General features: G+C 35.1%; 1 protein-coding gene across 4 annotated transcripts in view; it reads left to right on the forward strand.

Moving 5' to 3' along the window:
- The first annotated feature begins 5,684 nt into the window (after window positions 1-5,684).
- Window positions 5,685-12,312, forward strand: part of TANK (TRAF family member associated NFKB activator) — an 89,978-nt gene continuing 83,350 nt past the window's right edge. Inside the window, exons 1-2 of one of the 4 annotated variants that reach the window (XM_040971632.1) lie at window positions 5,685-5,822; window positions 6,484-6,586. The gene's annotated coding sequence lies outside the window, so the exon portion shown is untranslated. Of the gene's footprint in view, window positions 5,823-5,847; window positions 6,587-12,312 lie in introns of those variants that run through there. The other 3 variants (XM_040971630.1, XM_040971631.1, XM_040971637.1) reach the window with 3 other exon arrangements.

Raw genomic sequence — 12,312 nt, forward strand, 5'->3', positions numbered from 1 at the left:
TGGATCATTAGATCTCTCATTCTAATTTCTATCTCAATGTCATTGTATCTTAGAGTTTACAGAGGGGTTAATGTATTTTCTGTCTCCTCATACAGATATAAACTGCTAATCTTGCTGATATTATAAGTGATATTAATACTAAGTTACTGTACTGTGTGTGCTCACACAAAAAAAAACCTTTTGATGTTCTAGGCCTCAAACAGCAATTTCAGTTTTGTGAATTTATAAAGCCCAGAAATGTATATCAACTAACACAAATTCGTTTTCTACAATTTATAAATGTTGTGGTTTTTTTTTCATTATTATTAATCACCATTTTAATATATATCTGTAACTTGGGGTCCAAGTACCAAGTTGGGGGGGCCGAGCCTGAGTGGGAGCCTCACAGTGCATTGGATAGAATGACCATTTTTCCTACATAACAATTTACAAATTTTGAACCCCACAATTTCTCTTTTTTCCTGATAACTAAACCATTTTTTTTGTTGTTGTTGTCTCAGGTTAGGAAGAAAATGCCCATGAGATTCACTCTTTCGGTTGGTAGTTTTTATTAACGTTAGACAGGAGAAGTCCCAAAACATAGATCAAACCAAAAGGGCTATATGAGAACAAACTAAATCTATCACTACCACGAGACACTGCAAGAGAAAGGAGAATGCATAACACTTGACACAGATCCTTGTCTCGGGAGGCACTTCATTCCCTGATGAAATTCTGTCAACTTACACAGAATTATTTTTGTGGAAACTTAGTTCACCTTGTACTTTGTAGAAAGTATTGATGAGCTTTGTAAAAACGAAATGTACAAAGCTACTACACACAACAGATTAGAAAGAGTAAAGAATGATAAATCTGCAGAAACAAAGTATTTACTACCATTTTCCTTAACTAAAGCATTGAATTTACTCCAAAGCTCCCTACTTTCTGAAATGACCAATGTGTAATTATTGTATCCCACAAGAACTACCCCTTTGCATCACCTTCCTTTTCTATCCTCCTAAGCCTCCAATTATATTATTTTCATGTGAATATCGAAGACCAAACTGGATGTAGAGCAGGGACTGAATACCATAGAGTCTGAGTCCATTAACTTCTTGTCAGACTGGAAACTTCCCAAACATCTATAAAAGGGAATGAAAAGTAGTAGAGAAAATATGTGTAATTATTTTCAGCTCTCCTAAAATGCCTTAGTATTAACAGATGCCATAGTAAAGTACACTATAAAAAACAGTTTAACTATGCAAAAGTTAAAAACATGGACTTTAGCAAAAAAAAAAAAAAAAAGAAAAGAAAAGAAAAAAAATGAGCATTGGCTTTGGAGACAGATACTTCTGATCCAGCTCCCTTCTAAAGGTCAAAAGAAAGTAATGGGCTGGCTCCAGTACTTGGGTCTCTGCCACCCTGTGGGATATGCAATGAAAGCCCTGGCACTTTGGCCTGACTCAGTTCTAGACAATGAGACCAGTCTCTCCTTCTCCGTCTCTTTATATAACGTTTTCAAATAAACAAATAAATCTTTTTTTAAAATCCCAAAATAATACTCATTCATCACATATTTGGTTGTTGTTAGGAACAGGGAAGTCATTTCTACCAAAGTGACCCATGATATAACTGACCATTGGAATGCTGATCTTTCTATAATGAACCAGGTTTTGTTTTCCTCACAGCTCCTCCGCATTACCTGCGACCTTCATTGGAGATACATATAATAATTTAATTGATATTTGAATATAGTTATGTCTTTCTCATTTCTTCTAAGTTAAACACTTTTCATTCTCACAATAGATGATCTTAATGAGCAGCACCTAGAAAATGGGTCAGAAAACAAAACTACTTCTTCATTATTTGGAAGACTTTTTAGTACCCCTATAATGCCAACTCAAGCTAAAAGTAAATTTTGCGTGAAGGCTACACAATTTTATCCAACCAAGTCTTTCTGGGCTTAACTTTGTTTCTATTTTTATGTTTGCATTGTGTGACTGTGGTAAGAATGGGCTAGTAACTACACAACTTAGCCATTTCTGCTAAAGTTTAGGTCGGCATCAGCCTATATTACTGGTGTTTGTCAAGATATTGTTAGATTTTGATTCTATCAATCTTAGATTTGGCATACATTGCTAAGTGTTCTCTTTCTTCTGACAGCCAAAACCATGTAGTAACCATATAATAAGGAGGACAGAATGCTGGGGAAGCCGGACTCCTACATCCATTACTATTTTAAAAAAATGACAGGCCTAAGGTACTTCTTCACAGCTTCATCTTTTTACCTAAGATAGTTGCCAAAACACTAAAATGGTGTCTACCATCAAAACTATAAATAACCTTCTACAATATTAAAAAGCAAATAAATATTTTTAGAAAACTGTTGGTAACAAAGCTATGGAAAAAAGCCAAAACCTCCAAGTATAGCCTACAAGACAACAGAGCTAATTTCCTGAAAATATAAATAAAGTCTCAATCCTTGATGTTTTCATTTGTTTACATCCTGTGTGCTAAAAATCTCTCAAGAGCATACCTAGCTCTGAGAACTGCCTCTGCCCACCTAGCACCTTGTAGATATTTCTGTTCCTGTCTTTGTCAAAGATGATTAGCTGCTCAAGGACAATAAAAGAATTTTAACAGCCCCTGAAACAAGAATGGATTCTAACATATAATCATAAATGTTTATGGATTAAATAGTTAAACAAGCATATTAAGTACATACATATATATACATACATATATATACATACATACCTATATATATATTATACACACACACCTACTGACACATAGTCAATTTCTATTTTGCAGGTTAAGTAAAAGGACTGTAAGGAGTAAAGACATTTTCCCTACCCTGACTCTCTCTCTTTATCACTTTACCATGAAATACCCTTTATCCATTCACCATGGCTACACATTTAATTATACAACAAGGAGATAAAATGTAAGCATTCCCACAGGAGTAGCAGTATTTTGGCACAAATTCAGGTTAAGTTGCAAGTTAGGAGTATTAGCTACTCTCCTAGGTACAAAGTTTATAGCTGCTGCAGTGGTCATGAAAAAGTGTCTATCAGTCTTATAGGCTCCAACTTTGCATTTACAATAAGATACCACATATTGAGTAAGTCCTCCTACGGCCATGGGCCAGTAAAACCCTGGCACCTCTACCCATTAGCAAATAGTATCCAGAATTCTACTGCTCCCATAAATTTCATGCCTAGAACAGATTAAATGTGAAATTATGTGAGCAAAGTTTCCCAAACACCCACTCAGAGGTGAGAAGAAATGGGACTAGAAACCCTAGTGATAACAAAGATGAAAACCTGCATCCATCTCACCTATCTGCTTAGAAACAGAGCTGGTTGGTGACAGCTTCAGATTTCATGCTCTTACAGAATTCCTCCAAATAGCATCTTTAACCATTGTTTCTTCATCTTGGCTTCGGCATGCTTTCTCAAGCAAGGCCAAACCAGGTCGAGGACAGCATTCCTAGGACTAGCCACTTCTAAAGGAGATTAGGTATCAGACAAGCTCAACCACAGACATGGACAGAGGAGTGGAAAACCAGGATGGATAGATCAAGAAAGGGACATTTCCTAGGTAAAACAGGAGTCCTGCTGTTTTCAAAAAGTTGGGTTTTCAAAACCCTGTTCATTCAAAAATATAAATTCTTGAGAAGCTCTCCTTTCATCAGTGACTATCTCACTTTTTAATTTAGTTTCTCCTATTTTTACACTACTAAATAAGTCTTACTCTGGGTCCAGTGCGATAGCTTAGCAGCTAATGTCTTCTCCTTGAATGCACTGGGATTCCACATGCACACCGGTTCTAATCCCAGCAGCCCTGCTTCCCTTCCAGCTCCTTGCTTGTGGCTTGGGAAAGCAGTTGAGGACGGTGCAAGCCTTGGGACCCTGCACCCAAGAGAGAGACCCGGAGGAGGCTCCTGGCTCCTAGCTTTGGATCAGCTCAGTTTCAACTGTTATGGCCATTTGAGGAGTGAATCAACAGATGGAAGCTCTTCCTCTATGTCTCTCTTCCTCTCTGTATATCTGATTTTGCAACAGAAATAAATAAATATTTTTTAAAAATAAGTCTTATTTTGTCTTAGCACACAAGAACCCACAGTATTTTACAATTTGCCATAACAGTTATAAAGCACATAATGCTAAAGAAAAAAATTAAACACTTCATTATATGTTAGATAAATATATGTAATGTTTTAATTGTAAGTTTATTCAATACTTTAGATACATTCAAAATTATTTTTGTAGAACAATTTCATAAGAAACAATATTTCAGGGGGCCCGGCGCAGTGGCACAAGTGGTTAAGTCCTCGCCTTGCACGCCCGGGATCCCATATGGGCGCCGGTTCTATCCCAGCAGCCCCGCTTCCCTTCCAGCTCCCTGCCTGTGACCCGGGAAAGCAGAAGAGGATGGCCCAAAGCTTTGGGACCCTGCACCCGCGTGGGAGACCCAGAGAAGGCTCCTGGCTTCGGCTTGGCATAGTATCTGCCGTTGCACTCACTTGGGGAGTGATTCATCGGACGGAAGATCTTCCTCTCTGTCTCTCCTCTCTGTATATCTGCCTTTCCAATGAAAAAATAATAAAAATAAATCTTTAAAAAAAAGAAACAATATTTCAGATTTATTTAACATGCAAGTTTAAGAGAGGGTAGTGTTTTAAAAATAGAAGAGTTGATAAGAAACTAAGAGTCAGAAAAGTCTGAATTATCTTTTACTAATTGTGAGACTTTGGGCATAGCTTCAAGCTCATCTATAAAAATGTAGGAGCGGAACAAGGAGATAGCTCATTTTGCTACAGTCTACTTCAGTTTAGTAATTTGATATCCAAGAGAATATTGCAGGAAAGAAATGAAAAAAGGGAGGAAAGATAAGCAAAATAAGACACACTTGGACTCCAAAGACTCAGGTTTCAATCTGAATCTACTTCTAACTTCCTTTGTGACGCTGAGTATTTATCCTCTCCTGTTTTCTCATCTGTAATAAAAAGGAAATGGAACAGATGGTGTCGAAGGACATTTCCAGCTCTAAAATTTTATAACAAAGAAAAGTGTCTGTGGTGCATATGTTGCCTTCCATTTGCCCATAAAACTTGTTTTGCTCCAAATAGCCAGAGAGTAGTGCAGGTGTTTAAGACTTCTCCAGTATGCCATATTACACACTCATCAATACAAACAGCACACCCTTTTTCTCCAAGCAGAGGAGCTGTTGCAACAGCCTTGCTCATTTATCCCTCTTCTGAGTATCTGGGGTCAGAATCTATAATATTAACCAAATATCATTATCAAACTAGTCTTCATCTTAATCTGCAGCCCTGAAGCAGACCTCTATGCTCAAATTACATCTTTGCCTGCTATTTATAACTAGACTGCTTAGGTTCAAAAGGTGACTTCTTAAAGTCCATTAAGTCATTTATCAAATAAGCTTCCTTTCAGATTTCCTTCCATGAAAATATGCTTACTCTGACACTTTTGTTTTTATAATTTCTGACTTTTAAAAATAGTTAAAATGCCTTAACTATTCAAGTAAAATATTCTTGTTTCAAAAGGAAGTTGGAGCTACAGTCACGGGTGGTTTACAGAATATTTTCTGGTAGTCTTTGCTTCATTTCAATGTCTTGCCATGATTGGCTGCTGGTAGCTACAAATAAGGAAGTCTTCAAGTCAGGGGATTTCTCAGTGGAAGTTCCCAGCTCAACACAAGGGAGAGCTCAGGACACTTTGGGTGGTACTGGTAGAACCTGAGGAAAAAGCTTCTAGTCTTGCCTACATCTTTACAAAGGAATAGTCTCTAAAGGAAGATTGTAACCTGGAGAAGAGGTAATCAAATTTTAGTAGTTCTTAAGATACTTAGGCTAGCAAGACGGCCTGAATGTCTTTAACTGTACTATTGCAGATTTGTTGTTCCACTGCTGCCTTGTGTGAGTGCTTTATGATGTGACTCATTAATATCTTTGTATTCATAGTCATGTTAAAAACTGGCCTTTTAAATAAGGGATCCCCTAGTCAGGATCCAAGGAAAATTAAAAATATTTTAATCTTTGTAGTTCTTAAATTTTTAAGTTATACTTTATGCTTCTTCAAAAACATTCATTTAGATTTATATCTGGAATATAAGGCTTATACACTGAATGATTTTTATTATATAATATAAGACTGAGAGATATGGCGCCTAATTTAAATTGTACATGACTTAGGAGGTTGTAAATTAATGTTGTATGTAGTCATACTTCTTTATTACATTTTAAAAATCAATTCCAGCCAAATCCAGTATGTCTCTTCATTTAGTTACATTTACTATTTTTTGTCTCCTTAGAAATCCACTATAACAAGCACTTCATTACACCAAAGTAATTAGTCTTTCCTATGTTACAATGCTTAAGCTAACACAGTTACAGTAATCTACTTTGATTTTGTTACCAATTGGCCTTTTTATTTTCCTGATCAAAAATGAATATTAAAGATGTCATATTTTTTAAAGGAAAAATTGACAGAACAGACGGATGAAACATCAAGAACTATTATCACCATTGCTACATTAATAGCTGTCAAACTGAGCACCCACTGAAGGAAGACGATCACAGGTTAAATATATACTCAGAACACTTCTTTTTCCATCTTTATTTTTACTTTATTACCACTACCCTGCCTTCTTTAAACACTAAAACAGTATTTTAAGGGTTGTCCTACCTGACTACAGTAAGATGGACAAAAAAAGGACAATGATTTTGCCGAGTTCACAGAGCAGCCACATCAACCCCATGACAATAGGCCACCCCATCTCTACATTCCCTCAAAGGCACACTTCAGCACCACGTGGTAGACACACTGGACTGCCTCCATACAACAGCCTTCAGAATCAGGGCAGGACTAGGGCCTAGATACCTGGTACAATCTGCCTGAGTTACTTGTCTATCTGCCTTCTGAGGCCACAGAACCAAGTGCAGTTATTTCTCTTAAATATCTGTGACCATGATAGCATCGATGGCTGATGAGATAGTTCAAAATAAATCTGGTAAATACCCTTGAAAAAAGTTCTGGTTAGAATTTATGGAACTCATACGCTAATTTCTTCCTCCCAGTATAGAACCGTTCTGACTGTGGACTACTGTCTCTGAATACATTCACACCTCAAATGAACTAAGGTTCTTGGTTGCAAAATGGATTCCAATGTATCTGATTTTGGCTTCTTCTTTATATTATTTGTATATATATGCACACACATATATATATATACTATATATATAGTATTTTCTATATGTTTCTAATTATGTTCTAAATTATTTTAGGTAATTCACATTTAAAAGCTAATTGGAAAAAAACATGTCTCCTTTCTTTTTCCTTGTTAGCACATCAGCCAGAACTTCTGAAACACAGTTTAATAACAGAGGAGAGAACATTGAATCTTGTCTTCTTCCTGATCTCAGTGGGAATTTCCCTAGTGGTTAATACTGAAAATGACGTTGGCTGTTGGTCCGAGACAAATACATTTATCATAAATATCAAATGACTACCAGATGTCATAGTTTACTATAGACATATTTAAGAAAGAAGTCAATACTTCTTCTTAAAGCATGTCTAACATCTTCTTAGTTTCATCAGAGAGAACCATACAAATTTTTCTACTACATAGGATTATGCTGTTATGCAATATAGCAGTTATATTTTTTTAAAAAATTATATGTCCTCCTCTCTGTATATCTTTCCAATAAAAAAACTCTAAAAAATTATATGATCAAAAATCATACAATTAATCTGATACTTCAGTAGTAAGGATAAGTTTATAGTCAAAGCACATGATGTCTCTGTTAAGATTAAAATGATAAATTGGTTGATTAAAATAAAAATCAACTAAATTTACAGATTTCCACTTTTTCTCTCCAGACTATATTCTTACACACCTCTCCACTATTATTCTGGCTTCACTATTCAGCTTACAATTCAAACTAGCAGAAAAGAACAAACATAATGTGGCATAAGCCAGGAACCAGAATAGAGGCAGAGCAGCCAAACACTCAAAGCAAACTGGTTAATCTTGTATTTAACCCATAGCAAGTAAATGCACATTAAAAAACAAAGATCTGTAATTTACCATGGATTTTTACATTTTCATTCATAAGTGATATTTTCTGTATTTTTATTATGCTAGAAACTACCATTAATAACTTTTTAGTATTGACATTTCAGGCTAGTTTCATACAATGAAATAATAAAATAACACAATGTTTCATAGCCTGAGAAAGTTCAATACGAGTTATCTGCACTCTGAAATGTTTAAAAACAAATTGATAAGTAACTCCTTTAAAGCTCTGCTAATATCTTCTACTATTATTGATCTATTCTGGTCTATTTTTTTTTTTTTGCTTAAAATTATTCTTCCAATCAAAATCTTCAAGTTTTTGAAATGCCTAATATTCTCTCTTTAAATTAACTCTGAAACTTTATGGATATTTCTTTTTCATTGCTGGTTTTGTCCATTTATGCTCCTTTTATTTTTCCCTGATTATACATGTCACAGAGTTCACCTTTTGGATGTATCAATTTTACAGTAGACTCTTTCAAAAAATGTCATTAGTTTTGGCTTCTGTTTCAATAATATTTTTAATGCCCTATTTGGACTATTTCATTGTTTTGGGTTTTTTAACTCAATACCTAGTTCATTTGCTTTTTTAAAGTTTATTTTTGTTTTATAATGAAAATATTTAAGGCTAGGAATTTTTAATACCATTTTTGCTGTATTTTACAAAACATGATACATTACTTTTACATTAGCATTAGCATTTTTTTTACAGTTTTACTTCTTTAACCAAGGAGTCATTTTGGGTAAAAAAAGGTTTTTGAAATCAATTTTTTAAAAATCAGAATACACAATATAGAGAGTTCCCCTTTACCACTCAACATGCCCCTCCTCACCATGGAAGAGTGGCTGCTATTATTAACATAACCATGGTGCATTTGTCATAACTATTGCACTGATACTGGTAAATTACTACATTCTAATCATCCCAAAAGGAAACAGTGTACCGTTAAACAGTTGCTGTTCATTTCCACTCCCATCAAACCTTGGCAGTCATCAACATGCATTCTATCTTTATAAGAATATATATATTTTGGATATTTCATTTAAATGAAGTCATACAGTGTGTGGTTCTGTCTGATTTCTTACCATGATTATGAAGTTTATCTACGTTGTTGAATTTATTGCTTAACAATCTCCTCTTAAATGTGTATTTGTCAATTTAATTCATTCATCTGCTGATGAATGGAGTATTCAACGTCAATTTTTACTTTTTGGCAATTACATACAGTACTACTAAATACGGTTATATAAATCTGTTTGAGTACCTATTTTTATTACTTTTAGGTATATGCCTAATAGTGGCATTGTGAGGTCATTCTAAATTATGTGTAATGTTTTTAAAGGATCACAAATTGATTTCCATAGTGCCTAAACCATTTTGCATTGCCACAAGTATTGAATAAGGTTTACAACTTCCACACATTCTTGTTAACACTTGTCATTTTCCATCTGTTTTTTATTATATACTCATCCTAGTGAATGTGAAATAGTACCTCGCTCTGGTTTAAATTTATATTTTCCTAACAACTAATGATGTCAAACATCTTTTCATGTGCTTATAAATCATGTATATATCCTCTTTAGATAAATGTCTGTTTAAATCCCTTACCCATGTTTTAATTGAGTAATGTTTTGGTTGTTGTATTGTCAGAGTTCTTTATATATTCTGGGTATTATATCTTTATCAGCTACATGGTTTACAGACATTTTTCTGCCATTCTGTAGGTTGACTTTTCAGTTTCTTGATAATGTCTTTAATTTTATAAGTTTTTAATTTTATTATGTTCATTTCTTTTTCTTTTTTTTTTTGTTACCCTGGTATCATATTGAAATATCAGTATCTTATGCCTTCCCCTGAATGTCTTTCCATTAGGTTTTCTGAAAATTTTTTAACAATGTTTTAAGATTTCAGTGTACATCTCTTCTTAACTCCTTAAATTTATTCTGAGGCATTTTATTTCTTTGAATGTTAATGTAAATCAAACTTTTTTCTTGTCTTCATTTTGGGAGATTTCATTGCTGGCTGAATATTTGAGTGTTTATTTGGTACACTACAGCTTTGATAATTTCTTATCATCTCTTAGTAGTATTTTTGTGGATTCCTTGGGATTTTCTGTGTGTAGGATAAGCTCATTTGAGAACAGCAATAGTTTTACTTCTTACTTCCCAATTTGAGGTTTTTTATTTCTTATTTTTTTTTTTTATCCAATTACTCTGGATAGAACTTCTTAGAAAATGTAGAACATCAGTTGCAGGAAACAGTCTTTGTCTTGCACCTGATCTTAGGCTGCTATGGTTTGGATGTGGTTTGTCCTGCAAGAATTTATGTGTTGCAGGCTTGATTCTCAGCATGGAGATGATGTGAAACTCAGAGGTGGAGTCTAGAGAGAAGTCTTTCTTCTGGAGTAAGTGCTCACCAGAGTGAATTGTTAAGAGAATCCAGGGTGTGATTCCTGACTTGTCTTCTGACTTCCTGTTGAGTGATACAATTGCATGCCCCTGCATGTTCTCCCAGCAGCGCAATCTACCATAAGGTGACACAGCTAAGGGAGACCCTCACCAGAGTTTGTGCCATGCTGTTCTGACTTCTGCCATCCAAGCCAAATAAACCCCTCCTCCTTATAAAGTTTGACTGCTTTAAATATTTCAATACAGTGATGAAAAACGCACTAATACATAGGAAGAAAGCTTTCCATCTCTCAATACTCAGTATAGTGTTCAGTATAATACTCATTATCATGATGAGGAAACTCTCTTCCATTTCTAGGTTTCTAATTTTGTTTCTTCAAGTAATGACGTTAAATATTACCAAATGCCTTTTTACAACAGTGAAGATGATTTATGTGGGGCTATAATGTGATAGGTATATTGTACCAAATGATTTTCTTATGTTTACTCAGTCTTGTATTCTACAGGTAAATCATACTTTAAAGAACTGTATTGAATCTAAAGATCAATTTAAGGAATATCAGTATCTTAGCAAAAGCTAATCTTTCAATTGATGCACATGGCAAGTCGTTTCACTTGGGTTTTCTGAACTTTCTTCAACAATGCTTCATAATTCTCAGTGTTAGAAGAGGAGGAAATAATGTTTCCAAACTCATCCTGTGAACCTCATCACTACCTTGAAAGAGCCAGGATCCCATATGGGTGCTGGTTCTAAACCCAGCAACCCCATTTCCCTGCCTGTGGCCTTGGAAAGCAGATGAGGATGGCCCAGGGCCTTAGGACCCTGTACCCCTGTGGCAGACCTTGAAGAAGCTCCTGGTCCAGGCTTTGGATCAGCTCAGCTCAGCTCTGGCCATGGCAGTCACTTGGGGAGTGAATCAGCAGAAGGAAGATCTTCCTCTCTGTTGCTCCTCCTCTCTATATATCTGGCTTTCCAATAAAATAAAATAAATCTTTTTTAAAATTCTGTGCAAAATACTAGTAAATCAAATCTACTAGCATATTAAGTGAATAATGCACAATGGCTTAGTTTAGTAGTAATAGGATCAGTGTTGTGGTATAGCAAGTGAAGTTATCACTACAATGCCAAAAACCCAATCGGGCATTAGTTTGAGCCCTAGCTATTCCACTTCTGATCCAGTTCCTTTCCAGCTGGGAAAACAATGGGATGGGAGATGGTCCAGGTACTTGAACCCCTGCTGCTCATTTAGCAGACCAGGACAGAGCTCTGGGCTACTGGCTTTGGCCTGACACAGCCCTGATCATTCAGGCCGCAAAGAGAGTGAACCAGTGGATGGAAGAGTCATTCTGTCTGTATTGATTTCTCTATCTCTCCCTCTCTAAGTTCATTAAATAAATCTTAAAAATAAAAAGTTTACCTTAGTTCAAGATCTTCCAGTATTCTGCTTACTTCTACTAACAGTTATGCTAGCAGGTATTTAGGAAATTACTGTTATTAATTTTCCTATAAGTATTGCTTTCACTATATTCCACACATTCTATTATGTTGTGATTTTATTTTCATCCATCTGTAAGTCTAACTTAATTTGTGGTTTCTTATTTGATTCACTGATTGTTTAAGAATATGTGACATAATATGCACATACTTATGAATTTCTCTGTTTTCCCTGTGTCATAGTTTAACTTTCATTCCATTTTGGCTTGGAGAAGATATTTTGTATGATTTAAATCTTTTTAAATATATTGATCTTGTTGACGACGATGATGATTAGGCACTGGATCTATCCTGAACAATACTCTGTGTCCAATTTAAAAGAAAAT

The sequence above is a fragment of the Ochotona curzoniae genome, unplaced genomic scaffold (genome assembly GCF_017591425.1).
Source record: "Ochotona curzoniae isolate NIBS_2020 unplaced genomic scaffold, NIBS_Ocur_1.0 contig_2210, whole genome shotgun sequence".
NCBI lineage: Eukaryota > Metazoa > Chordata > Mammalia > Lagomorpha > Ochotonidae > Ochotona > Ochotona curzoniae.